General features: G+C 37.5%; 1 pseudogene; it reads right to left on the bottom strand.

Annotated features, from left to right (window-relative positions):
- Positions 1 to 13,595: 13,595 nt before the first annotated feature.
- On the bottom strand, positions 13,596 to 14,341 carry LOC113911676 (annotated as a pseudogene).
- Between the last annotated feature and the right edge of the window lie 466 nt (positions 14,342 to 14,807).

Here is a 14,807-nt window from a genome sequence, read left to right as displayed (position 1 = left end):
TGCCTAAAGAAAGAAACATTTAGCCATTGATTCCCATCTCATGTTAGTGAAGGTTACTCCATAGGGTGATAACCACTCTCCACTTCTGAGTTACACATGCATGAAGGTCCAGCAGTTTCCTACCACCTTCCCATGACATAGCATCAATAAAAAAAAAACCTGGGGCAGGAAATGATTAGGTGTGAGGGGCGGGCCTGAGGTAATGTGTTGCCAGGTGACACACGGAAGAAGTGGCCAGAGTCCAGTTTGTTCTCATGGTTACTCCATAAGAGTGCAGACCCAACGGGAAAGAGAAGAGCAGCTTTCTTTCTCTGGATCCCAGATCTAGAATGCATCCACTGTGACTCTTCCAAATTTGCACAAAGGCACCATATATGCTGGCAGCAGTCCCACTGAGGTGGCATAAGAGAGATCATCAAGGTCAAGAAGGCAGGAGTTCAAGGTGCTTGAAGGGTCATTGTTATGAACTGAATGCTTGTGTCCCTCCAAAATTTGTATTGAAATCTTTACCTCCAATATGATGCTACTAGAAAGTGGGACCTTTGGGAAGAGGTTAGGTCATGAGGGTAGAGCCCTCACAAGTAGAACTAGTGCCCTTTAAAAGAGACCTCAGCTCTCTCGTTGCTTCCACCATGAGAAGACATGGCAGGAAGGCAGTTGGTGAATAAGGAAACTGGCTCTCACCAGACACCAAATTTGCCAGCATCTTGTCCTTGGGCTTCCCAGCCTCTGCAACTGTGAGAAATAAATCTTTGTCATTTAACCACCCAGTCTCGGGTATGTGTGTTACAGTAGCCTAAACAGACTAAGACCATCATGGAAATAGATACCAGAATAATTGAGGTTGATAGTGGGACATGGCTGAGGAGAAACCTGAGCCAAATAGCGACACCATTTAGGCCATGGTGTGAAGGTAGAAGATAAGGATGATGATAGGAAGGTGGTGTTCCTGAGGAGTGACTGCTGGTGCCCAGCGGATATTTTCCACTGGCATCCATATCTTTTTATGGATGAGTTGTGAGCCTCTGAGGCACTTTCTTTCTTGTTTTTCTACTTTGAATCCCAGGATGCTACCCCCAAAATCCCAAAGGAGAGGTTCTTATTTGCTGTTCTTCTTTGACGCAGCCAAACACATCTATGTCCGGACTGTGGCCTGGGTCCTCAGAGCTGGCAATGCCCAGCCTACATGAACATCATCATCGGAAGTAGATTGTTCTCTCCTGTATGGGGGTAGGAGTTACTCCACGGCTTCCCTTCCCCTCCCTGGGCTCCAAACACCAAGCATTTCAGACCCCTGTTGCCTTCTCCAACTTATTATTCTGTATCTACCACTTGCTGGCAGGACGATCTTGGGCCAGTCATCTGATGAACTTTCCTTGCTTCTGTTTCTTCATCTGTAAAATGGTAATAACAAAAATACATACTTTATAAGGCTGTGGTTTGACTTAAATGGGTTAATATAAGTTAAGTGTTGAAAATAGTGCCAGACTTAGGGTAAGTACTTGCTATTAGTGATTGTGGTGGTGGTAGTATCGATATTATTATTAAAAAGCAAAATGTCCAAAGTCAACCTAAAATGTACAGAATTGATTAAATGAATTATAATACAGCCATGAAATGGAACACCATACAGTTGCTTAAAAATGCAGAAGGCCTATAAACATATTAATCTGGAGATATTACACAACAGCTTGTCTAATATTTGTATAAAACAATATGGCAAAGAAATATATACTTGTATTTGTGTGCATAAGCATAAAATTGCTCCGGAAAAATACACAAGAAGCTAATAATGGTAGTTTTTCTATTTGGGGCATAAAACTTGGCGGAAGAGAGATTTTTCACTGCTCATTTTTATACCTTTCAATTTAAGAGCCATGTAAATGTAGTATCAATTCAAAAATACAGGAAATACCTTAAGAATGAAAACATAAAAGAAGAATTCTAACTAATACATTGGAGCCAGGGAACCCTGAGAGTCATACTGAAATCTAGGTTGCATGAAGGGCCTGACCGGTCTTTTTCCTTCTTTGAGAATTTCTGATAAATTACAACACTGAGAGATGAGTTCTGAGACCTATCTCATGGCGAGGGTGGCATCTGTAGGACAAACCGAGAATTTATTGATTTATCTCTGCTGAGCAGAAGAGCACTAGTCAGGCATGGCTTCAGATGGGAGATCTTGGGTTTCCCACTGGACCTGTCAGACAGAGAAGTTTGCATAAGCACTGATGCAAAGACAGCAAACAAAGACATTTTTCATAGCGAGCATCCAGGAAAAGCACTTCTCATTCACTATGACTGTCAACATTTAATAGCCTCAGAGACATGGCTCCTTCAGGTGTAAAATATGGAGAATGAGGCCCATTTTTCAGAGTCATATGGATTTGAAATAAGGTATGTGAAGTTCATTGTTTAGCTCATGGCACATTCTAGGAGTTCAGTAACTAGTAGCTATTCATATTGTTAATAGCCATTGTCCAATTGCTGCAAATCAGACCCTTTACCCCCTTCCAAAAAATATCCAATCACACCAAGAGTGACGTAATTTCTGAGCTTATACTGAGGGGTCACAAAACAGAGTCACCTGAGCAGTGATCAAGCGCCTTCTCCCTTGTTCCAGGGGCTCTCTGGGACTCCTGAGTCCCTGCTCCAAGATTTCCCCTGATCCAGCAGCTCCCTACTGTGCCTCCTTCTTTCACTTCTTACTTATGCAGGGAAACTATCTCTCCCACTTCATACTTCTGTCAAATTAAAAAAAAAAATTGGACTTAAGTAAGTAGAGACTTTATGCAAAAAGACTATTCCAGTAGGAGGAAGGAGACTTCGTAATGGGGAAGACAAAGCTCCCCACCATTAGGTCTATAAGCCTGTCAGTGGTCAGGCAGAAAGGACTTTTGTTTTATGGAGAGAAGAAAACAAGGCTAGAAAAAAACTGGAAGTGAGGGAGTAGAATGACAGTAGAACAGGAGATGTTGTTAAGGAGGAATTGCTCCAAAGCTTGCCTCACCTCAGGGGCCAAAGTTCAGGGCTTTGGCAGAAAGAGAGGAGCCTGACTGAAGTTTGGTCAAGACATGTAAGTGGGCATTTTTTCAAACTGTCCAGTAGGGAAAAGGAATTCAGCTTACCTTTTATGACAAAGGATGGGAATTTGGAGGGTCTGTATCTGGCATTGTCTTAAGTAAACAAGGAGCTCATCTCCAAATCTTACTTAAGTTATGCGGGAAGGGTGGTTCTTTGCAGTAAACCTCCCCTCCCCCCCCACCCCCACCCCTCCCCCCGCCCTGAACACAAGAGGATGAGAGGATTTCTTAACCATTGCAGTTTTCCAGGAGCACAGGGTTCAGGTGTCCTTTTCCCACTAGCACATCCCATCTCACCTCCACTGCTGGATACTTGGGGCCATTTACTCACCATTCTCTGCCTCTATTTCTTTGGCTTTCTGTATTTTCAAGGAAAAAGAATTACTAAATTATAAATTACAATACACATAGTAATATATAACATTGCACATCATTATATATAATACATAGTTATATGTAAAATATACTTTAATTATATTTTTATATCACATATTTATTTATATTTATAAATATGTACTTATTATAATTTATTTTATTTTATTATAAAATATATAATTATAGGGGCTCCTGGGTGGCTCAGTCAGTTAAGCATCTGCCTTCAGCTCAGGTCATCGTCCCAGGGTCCTGGGATTGAACCCCAAGTCAGGTCCCTGCTCAGCAGGGAGCCTGCTTCTTCCTCTCCCTCTGCCCCTCCCCCTGCCTGTGTTCTCTCTCTCTCACTCTCTCTCTAAAATAAATAAAAAAAATCTTAAAAAAATAAAATAATTATATATAAAATATGTAACATGTAATATAGAATATTTTATATGTATTATTATACATAGTAATGATAATATATTGTAATATATATATATATCTAACAAGAAAATTATCTCCACAATTATATTAGATTGCACACATCATCTCTGTCACCTTAAATACTTCAAGATGCCTTTCCTAAGGACATTCTTCCATATAACCAAAAGAACAATATCTCACCAAAAAATTAACCTCAATTGTATAACATCTAATATGCAGTCCACATTCTCATTTTCCTAATCACCCTCCAAGTGACTTTTATTGCTCCCCCAGACCCTAGGTTCCAATATCCAATCTAGTTTCACACACAGCTTTGGATTTTACATCGTTTTAGTTTCCTGGGGCTCTGCCACTCAAAGTGTGATCCATAGATCAGTACGATCAACATCACCTCGAAATGGACTTGGAAAGCAGAACATCAGGCCCTGCCCAGACCTGCTGAATCCGAAGCAACCTTTGAACCAGATCCTCAGGTGATCTGAATGCACCTTGAGGTTTGAGAAGCATGCTCTAGCCCAGGGTTTCCACGTCCCCCCCATGCTACTGAATTTGTGAAAAGTCTACAACAGTTGTCTTTTTTTCACTTCCACCTTTGCAGTCACATACCTGAATATAAAAGTCACTTACATGCAATGTGGAATGTTTAGAAGATGGTGGTTTTATTTTCTATTTTGCACTTTTGTGTCTGAGTGCGCTTTGTTATCTTAAAAGCATTCTTTTCCTTTTCTCTCCTTCTTTCTTCTGAGAACGTAAATAATACATGAATATACTCTATTGTAAAACTTTACATGATTTAGACATCCTACAGTGAAAAGTTTTCATCATCCTTTGTATTTCCTATCACTTTTATTCTCCTCTTCAAATGTAGCTACTGCCAAACGATTCATATTTACCGGTATCATTCAGGGTTTAGTCAGGGAAGCAGAACCATGAGGACAATTATGGAAAGAAGACATTTATTATAGGAATCAGACCTTACAAAAATGCTGGGAGTGAGGAGATGAAAGTCTGGAAGGGGAGTCAGAGCACAGCGTGTGGGAAGCGATAGCATGGGGAAGCCAAGTCCTGGAACTTGCAGGGAAAGCTGAGAAGCTGAGTGTGTCTGATCAGTAATGTGGGCTCCGGAGCATGAGCTCCTGCACGTGACCATGGGAAGCTAGCCCCTCTGCATAACTTCATCTCTGTGGATCCAGAGCCAAGCATCTTCTTCTAAACCAGCTCCGGGCTGCTGTTAGACTGGGCCAGAGATCAGAAAGACCAGATGCGTGGGGAGCTCCGACCTCCCCTGCCATCCGTCACCACATCTGACCATGGTACCTGAGAGTAATGGCCGCTGTTTTGTTCCTGTCTTCCAAATCTTACGGAAGTACCCTTACGGCCAACTCTAACTTGAATCTAAAAAGAAGGCATAATCCAGCACAGCATCCTACCCAACCCCTTTAAATAAGTAAGTATCTATGTCTACTCACATTCTTTGTGGAAATGGAATCACATTGTGCATATTTTTGCCACCTTGACTTGTCACTTCACAAAGTCTTTTGAGGTCCAACAGTATTATTGCACACGAGACCAAAGTACTTCTTTTTAGCTTTGGCATCTCCTAAGGCAGCGTTTTTACAGACCTTCATGGAATTAACTAGTGTGTCAAAAGCACTATTAAAAAGAATAGGACAGAATAGAAGAGGAAATATAAAAGTGTGTCTCCCTCTGTAAGGATAATTATTGCTTTGTGAAACATTTGTTTTAGTTAAATACATGTGTGTGCTGTGGAAACAGCCTGAAATATATAGCTGTGAGTAACAGTGGTTAAGAAAAACACGGCCTTGAGATTTTCTTCTTTTTCTTTCTTCTACCACCTCCCTCCATTTTTTGGTCTCACTGTTTATTTTGAGAGATAACCCGAGTTTAGAAAGGAACAGGGTAATGTCTGGGGCCAATGGCTTTTGACATAGAGAAACAGTTAAATTCACCTTTAAAAAATTATAATATGGTTATAGATAACATTTGCTCTATTCTCAGTCCAAAGTTGCTAATGAGCGTTAGAAGAAGGGTCTTCTGTACCCTGACTGAGGAAAGGTTGACGTGATCAGAAAATCAAATGATATGGCCTCCAAAATGCAAAGAAATCTCTTTGGAGAATACTGAATTTGACAAGAGAGCAATAGATTCAGTTTCTAAACTTCAAAATCAACAGTAGAATATATGCTGATTTGTTTGGTAATAGAGACCTCTAGAGAGCTCATGTTAGAATTGCAGCAAAATCTTTTTTTCTTTTCTTTCTTTCTTTTTTAATATATAATTTTAAGAGCTAACTTTGGTTGCCAACATAGATTTTCGGAACTCTAAAGGAATTTAGAGATCATTTAATTCTGTATATGTGGATCCTCCTAAGACTTATTACTCACCTTTGATATGCCAAGCACTTTAATAAATAATACCTAATGTGGTTTCTGTGACAATTCTGTAAAGTAAATATTATCACTTTCATCTTGTTTTTTTTATTTTAAAATTTATTTTTTATTTAATTTTTATTTTTTCCAGTTTTATTGACTTATGATTGACAGATAAAAACTTCATGTGTTTAGGTTGTACCTTGTGATTTTTATGGTGTACAACATGGTTTAATATGCATATACAGTATGAAATGATTATCCCAATCAAGCTAATTAATGCATCCATCACAGAGTCACCTTTTATGTGGTGAGAACACTCAAGGTCTACTCTTAGCAAATTTCAGGTATACACTAGAGTATTATTAACTAAAATCACCATGATGTACATTAGATCTCCAGAACTTTTTCATCTTAGAACAAAAGTTTGTGCCTTTTGACCAACATTTCCCCTTCCTCCACCTCCTGGCAACCACTGTTCTCCTTTCTGGTTCTATGAGTTCAGCTCTTTTTGAGTCCGTATTTAAGTGACATCATATAGTACTTGTCTCCCCATCTCTGATTTATTTCACTTAGCATAATGTCCTCCAGGTTTATTCATATGATCATAAATGGCTATTATGAAAAGGACAAGAGATAAGTATTGGTGAGGATGTGGAGAGAAGGGTACCTTTGTACACTCTTGATGGAAATGAAATTGGTATGCCATTATAGAAAACAGTATGGAAGTTCTTCAAAAAATTAAAAATGGAACTATCATAATCCAGCTTTCCCACTTTTGGATACGTACCCAAAGGAAATAAAATCAGTATTTGGAAGAGACATTTGCACGCCATGCAATAGCCAACATGGAAACAACCTAAGTGTCCATCAGCGGATGAATGGGTAAACGCGGCATATATATGCAATGGTATATTATTCACTTTCATTTTGTAGAATAAATGAAGTCTCAGAAAGTAGAGCAATGTGTCTGAAAGAAGAAAGCTGGAAAGTGGCAGAGTCAAGTCTAAAATTCAGGATTCCAGATTCCCAGGGCAGTATTGTTGGAAAATACTGCAATATCAAAATAGTACACTTTTCTTAAGGGAAGAGAACTTAGAGATCATATGGTTCATTTTCCTTGTTCCTAAATGGGAAAAAAAGAGGCACAGAAAAGGAGAGCAAATTGTCTGGGGTCACATAGCTAGAAAAGAGCAGATCAAGGATGGCATTCTTGTCTCCTGCTTTTCAACCCCCAGCGACTCCAATTTTCACAGACGCCAACATTCATGTAACCACCATCTTACTCAAGATGTAGCACCGTTCTATCCCCACCCCCCAGAATTTCCCTGTGTCACTTCATAGTCACGCCTCCTTCCCTGTCCCCCTCATCTGTAGCCACCGAATTTTCTGTCCCCACAGTTTTGCCTTTTCAGGAATGTCATGTAAATGGGATCATAGAGTATTTTAGTTTTTTTGAGTTAGCTTCTTTCAGTTAGCACAATTCATTTGAGATACATTCGCATGATTGTATCAGAAATTTGTACTTCTTCATTGCTGCATGGTATCCCATTGTGTGGATGTAATATGGTTTGATGATCCGGTCACAAATTGAAGGATATTTGGGTTATTTCCAGTTTTGGGTGACTCTAAGTAAATTTGCTATAAACATTCATGATTAACTTTTGTGTGAACAGAGAAGTATGATTATTGGGTTGTATGATAAGGATATTAAACTTTATAAGAAACTACTAAAATATTTTCCAAAGCAGCTATGCCATTTTGCATTCTCACCAATCATTATGGGAGTCCAAGTTGCTCTGTCTCCCTCTTAGCACTTAAGATCGTCGTTTTTCAAATTTTAGCCATTCTGATATGTGTGTAGTGGTATCTCACTGTGCTTTTATTAAGATTTTATTTATTTAGGGGTGCCTGGGTGGCTCAGTCGGTTAAGCACCTGCCTTTGTCTCAGATCATGATCCCAGGGTCCTGGGATTGAGCCCCACATCGGGCTCCTTGCTCAGCAGAGAGCCTGCTTCCCCCTCTTCTGTCTGCTGCTCTGCCTACTTGTGCTCTCTGTGTGTGTGTCAAATATATATATATATATATATATATTAAGATTTTTTTAAAGATTTTATTTATTTTGTTTATTTGAGAGAGAGAGAGAGCAAGAACGAGCTGGGGAGGGGAAGGGGGCGACGGGGGCGGGGAGGAGAAGGGGCAGAGGGAGAGGGAGAAGCAAACTCCCGGCTGAGCAGGGAGCCAGACTCCAGGCTCAATCCCAGGACCCTGAGATCACGACCTGAGCCAAAGGCAGACGCTTAACTGACTGAGCTACCCAGGAGCCCCACTCATTGTGCTTTTAATCTGTACATCCCTAATGACTAATGATGATGAAAGTGTTTTCATGCACTTTTTACCTTCTTTAGTGAACTGTATGTTCAAATCTTTTAATTATTTTTGATTGAGGAATTTGTTTAATCACTACTGAGTTTTGGAAATTGTGATTATTTCTTTTTAATTCAACTTTTTATTTTGACATAATTGTAGATTCACATGTAGTTGTAAAAAATGATGAAGATCCTATGTGTCCTTTACTCAATTTCTTTCAAATATAATGTCTTGCAAAACCATAGTATAATATAGTAACCAGGATATTGACACTGATACATCAAAATATAGAACATTTCTGTCAACAAAAGAAACCTATATATTGCCCTTTTATATCCACACCTACTTCCCCTCTGCCTACATCCCCTCCTTAACCCCTGTTGACAACTAGTCTGTTTTTCATTTTTGAAATAAAACTCATTAATTTATTTCAACAATGTTATATAAATGGAATAATACATTATGTAAAGTTTTGAGTTGGACATTTTTCATTCAGTGTAGTCCTCTGGAGACTCATCCAAGTTGTTTTGTATATTAATGGTTGTTATTTTTGTTTCATTTTCTCTATTTTTTTATTTTACCAATTTCTGCTCTTTATTATTTCCTTTCTTCTGTTTGTTTGGATTTATTTTTCTCCTTTTTTTTTAAGTTCTTAAGGTGGGGCCTTAGATTATTGATTTAAAATTTTATTCTATTTTCTAAGGTACATATTTAGTTCTGTAAATGAGGTTTGTTTGATGAACCAGGATATGGTCTATCAGTATATGTTCCATGGGTGTTTGAAAAAGTATGTATATTCTGCTTTTGCTGCAGAGTGTTCCTTATACGTCCACTAGATACTGTTAGTTGATGGCGTTATTGAGTTCTATATCTTGTTGATTTTCTGCCTACTTGTTCTATCAGTTGTTGACAGAGGTGTTACAGTCTCCCATCTATAATTGTAGATTTGTCTATTTCTCCTTTAAGTTCTATCAAATTTTGTCTCACATAATTTTCAGCTCTGTTGTTTGGCCCATACCCCTTTAAGATTATTATCTTTTGTTAGTGGATTGACCCTTTACCCCTGTATAACTGCCCCCTCTCCCTCTCTGGTAATGTTCTTTGATCTGAAGTCTACTTTATCTGGTCTTATATAGCCATTCCTATTTTATTTTGATTAATGTTTGCATAATATATCTTCTCCCATATTTTTGCTTTCAACTAGTCAGTATCATTATATTTGAAGTGAGATTTTTTTTATAAACAGACAATAGTAGGTTGTATTTTATGATCCACTCTGTCTTTTAATTGATAGATTTATACTATTTACATTTAATGAAATTATTCATATGTTAAGGTTAAAGTGTGAAGTTCATTTTTTTATTCATTTTTCTTCTTTTGCTTTTATTTTTTTCTCTGTCTTACTATAGATACATTGAACAGTTTTTGGAATTCCATTTTGATTTAATTTATGTTTTTGAGTGCATCTTTGTTTGTATACTTTTTTAAATGGTTATTCTAGACATTACATTATGTATGTAAACCATCATGGTCTACTGGTGTTATCATTTTACCAGTTAAAGTGAAATATAGAAACCTTACCTTCTTTTGTGTTACTTTTTCCTGTACCATTTATAATGTAATTTTTAAAATATTTTGTTACACTGTACATATCAGACAGTGTTATAATTACTCATTCAACTACCAAACATAATTTAGAAAACTCAAATGGAGAAGGAAAGCCGATTGTATTTACCCATACATTTGCTTACCATCTTTTTCTTCCCTTTTTATTGTTGTTTGAAGGTTCTTTTAGCTATTCCTTTCTAGTTAGAGAAATTCCTTTAGCCATTCTTTTTCTTTTCATTCATTCTTCGCTGGTGGCAAATTCTGTGTTTTCTTTCATCTGAGAATGTCCTGATTTTCATTTCATTTAAAGAGTATTTTCACCTAGTATAAAATTCTGGGTTAGCAACTCTTTTCTTTCAGCACTTAAAAAATACAGTACCACTTTCTTCAGGCCTCCTAACCTGGTTTATAACAACAAATGTGATGTCATTTGAATAGTTTTCCTCCTATATATGTATCACATCTTCTTTATCCATTCATCTGTCCATGGACATCTGGGCTCTTTCTATATTTTGGCTATCGTGGACATTGCTACTATAAACATTGAGGTGCATGTGCCCCTTCAAATCACTATTTTTGTATGCTTTGAATAAATAAATACCTAGTAGTACAATTGCTGGGTTGTAGGGTAGTTCTATTTTTAAATTTTTTGAGGAATCTCCATACTGTTTTCCAGGTGGCTGCATTCCCACCAGCAGTGTAAGAGGGTTCCCCTTTCTCCACATCCTTGCCAGTATCTGTTGTTTCTTGAGTTGTTAATTTTAGCCATTCTGACCAGTGTGAACTACTTTTTAAAGAGGATAAGTTTTTTATTTTGATGGAACCCAATTTATTACTGTGTTCTTTAATGGATTGTGCTTTTGGTGTCTTGTCTAAGAAAATTTTGCCTAATCTAAGGTCACAAAAATTTTCTCCTATGTTTTCTTTTGATAGTTTTATACATTTAAGTTTTACCTTTCAGTCTAAGATCTTTTTTGAGTTAATTTTTGTATAAGAGTGAGGTGTGGTTTCAAGTTCATGATTTTGCATAGGGACAGCCAACTGTTTCAGCACCATTTGTTAAGAAGGCTATCCTTTCCCCACTGCATTGCCTTTGTGATTTTTGGAAAGCAAGCAAACAAACAAATAAATGAAAAACAAAAACTTAGTTGTTCATATATATATATATATATATATATATATATATATATATATATATAAGCTTATTTCTGGAATCTCTATACTAGGGGTTGGCAAATTATGGCCTGTGGGTCAAATATGAATAGCCACCTGTATTTCTAATGTCTGTAGGCTAAGAAAACCTTTTACATTTTTAAATGGGCTTAATTTCAAATGGCTCTGTAGATACCTACATAAAAGCTTCAATTTTGCTTCTTAGCCACTAAGCCTAAAATATTTAACATAAATGGCCTTTTTAAAAGATTTATTTATTGGGGCACCTGGGTGGCTCAGTTGGTTAAGTGACTGCCTTCGGCTCAGGTCATGATCCTGGAGTCCCGGGATCGAGTCCCACATCGGGCTCCCTGCTCAGCAGGGAGTCTGCTGCTCTCTCTGACCCTCTTCCCTCTCGTGCTCTCTATCTCTCATTCTCTCTCTCTCAAATAAATAAATAAAATCTTTAAAAAAAATAAAAAAATAAAAGATTTATTTATTTATTTGAGAGAGAGACAGAGACAGAGAGAGACAGAGCAAGGGGGTGGGCAAAGGGAGAGAGAGAATCCTGAAGCAGACTCCTCACTGAGTGCAGAGCCCTCCTCCGGGCTCAATCCCAGGATCCTAAGATCATGGCCTGAGTCAAAACCAAAAGTCAGCAGTTTAACTGACTGAACCACCCAGGCACCCCACATAAATGGCCTTTTAATAAAAATTTGCAAACTCTTGCTCTATACTGTCCCATTGATCTATTTGTCTACTTTTACACAAGTACATGCTATTTTAATTATTATAGCTTTCTAATAATTCTTGAAATCAAATAATATTAGCCCTTTTAGACAGCAGAAATTTTACATTTTGATGAAGTTCAATTAATCAATTTTTTTCTACTACACATGGTGCTTTTGATGAAGTATGTAAAAATTCTTTGCCTAACTCAAGATACAAATGATTTAACTTATCTTTTTTTGGTATACATTTTATAGCTTTAGGTTTTACTTCATACATTTTTTTTAAAGATTTTATTTATTTATTTGAGACAGAGAGAATGAGAGAGAGAGAGAGCACATGAGAGGGGGGAGGGTCAGAGGGAGAAGCAGACTCCCCGCTGAGTGGGGAGCCCAATGCGGGACTCGATCCAGGGACTCCAGGATCATGACCTGAGCCGAAGGCAGTCGCTTAACCAACTGAGCCACCCAGGCGCCCTACTTCATACATTTTATAGCTTTAGATTATAGACTCCATTTTGAGTTAATTTTTGTCTATGGTGCAAGGTATAAGTTGAAGCTCCTTTTCCCGCCCCCCTCTACACATGACATTGTTCCATCATGATTTCCTGAAAAAACTATGCTTTTGCCACTTTATTGTATTGGAATCTTTTTTTTTCTTCAGAAATTATTTTCCTTCAATTAAAAAAAATCAGCTGAAATTGTATATTTAACCACAAAGCCAACAAAAGTTACATAAATTACATAACCTCCAAAGCCTTTGCAGCTGTTTGAGTGGGTGTTTTTTTTTTGACTATTTAGATTTTTCTTGTGAAATACAAAATTTCATACAACACTTTCTACTGAAATAGTCATGATTTTTATGGTCAAATTTAATTATTATTATTATCAATTTGGAAAACTAATATTGTAAGTAGCTGTTTACATTCACTAAGACTTAGAGTGTTTTCTAAAACCCTTAAATTCTTACTGTGATTGAAAATCAAATCATTATTTTTTTTTAATTTTACACATGTTATTTAAACTACATACAAAACAAAACAGTTCACCCATTTCTCCCTGCCTCTTGCAACTTCCAACCTATTCTCTGCCTCTATGAGCTTGGTTATCTTTTCTTTGTTTCATTTTAGATTCCATGTGTAAGGAAGATCATATGGTATTTATCTTTCTCTGTCTGACTCACTTCACTTAGCATAATAATTAATGTTCTTGAGGTCCATCCATGTTGAATGAAAAAAAAAAGAATGAAAAGGATGAAATGACAAGATTTCATTCTTTTTAATGGATGAATAATATTCCACTCACCTTTATCATCCAACTTAGGTTGTTCCATGTACTGGCTATTGTAAACAATGCTGCAGTGAACATGAGTGTACAAAATCTTCTTGTGTTTTTTTTTTTTTTTTCCATTTGAGAGTAGTCATTTATTAACTGACTAGATTACAAAAATAATCATGGTAGATACCTTAGTGCATCCTTCTAATAAGCCTATTGATCTTGGTCTGATCTGTTGCTAGCCTCTCCACCTTCTACAAAATTGGTGGTTTTTTTTTTCATTCCCCTCGTGGAGAAGATAATTTGAGGGCCATAAAAAGTTGTTTGCTTCTTTGAAACGTTTTCCAACAGTATAGATCTCGTGAATCAGATCCTCCATGCAGATGATGCCATATTTACCAAGAGATCAGGCAATCAATGTGTTATCTGTCAGGGCAATTCCCTTCTTGTTGATTTTGCCATTACCACGCTTGTAGATCAATTCATTCACCGACTTCAGGTCTGGGTACCCCCATGCTATATACAGTTCCACAATCCTTAGTATGTTAACTGAAGCCTTGTTGAGCTTAACAAAGGTGCCATTGAAGATCTGGCGAAGGTGAGGAAGCTACAACACCTTTTGAACCTTTGGGCTCACAGCATTAATACCTCTGATCCTGATGACAAATGCTAATTTGGGTTCTGCAGGTACGTAGAAGTTGCCAGCTTTTCTTGCCATCCTTGCCATTCGGATCTCAGTGCTGTACATCTGCCTACATTCCTTGTGGTAATGCTTAGCTTTTTCACAGATAAGCTTCCTTCTTGCCTTTCGAAGCATCTTCTGAGCAAACTTCTTCCTCAGACGCTTGATCTTCAACTCTGCGAAATTCCTTCGCTTCTTCTTAAGGGTTTCTGGCACAGCAGGAACCTTCTTTTTCTTCTCTTCTGCACCCTCCATGTTTCCAGCTGGAAAAGAGGACTACAAAATCTTTTTGAATTAGTGTTTTCATTTTCTTTGGAGCAATACCTAGAAGTGGAATTGCTGAATCATATTTTTTATCTTTTTGGGGAACCTCCACACTGTTTTCCACACTGGCTGCACCAATTTACATTCCCAGCAACTGTGCACAAGTGGTCCCTTTTCTCCACATCCTTGCCAACACTTATCTCTTGTCTTCTCGATTATAGCCATTCTAATAAGTATGAGGTGATATCTCATTGTGGTTTATTTGTATTTTCCTAATGATTAATGATATAGAGCATCTTTTCATGTACCTATTAGCTCTCTGTATGTCTTCTTTGGAAAAATGTCTATTCAAATTTTCTGCTCATTTTTTAATCAGATTGTTTGTTTGCTTTTGGGTTTCATTTCTTTCTGTTTTGGATATTAACCCTTCATCAGATATATGATTTACAATTATTTT

Source organism: Zalophus californianus, chromosome 12 (assembly GCF_009762305.2).
Source record: "Zalophus californianus isolate mZalCal1 chromosome 12, mZalCal1.pri.v2, whole genome shotgun sequence".
In the NCBI taxonomy this organism is placed as follows: Eukaryota; Metazoa; Chordata; class Mammalia; order Carnivora; family Otariidae; genus Zalophus; species Zalophus californianus.
The sequence above is the reverse complement of the archived record's forward strand: the minus strand, read 5'-3'. Positions and strand labels throughout refer to the sequence as shown.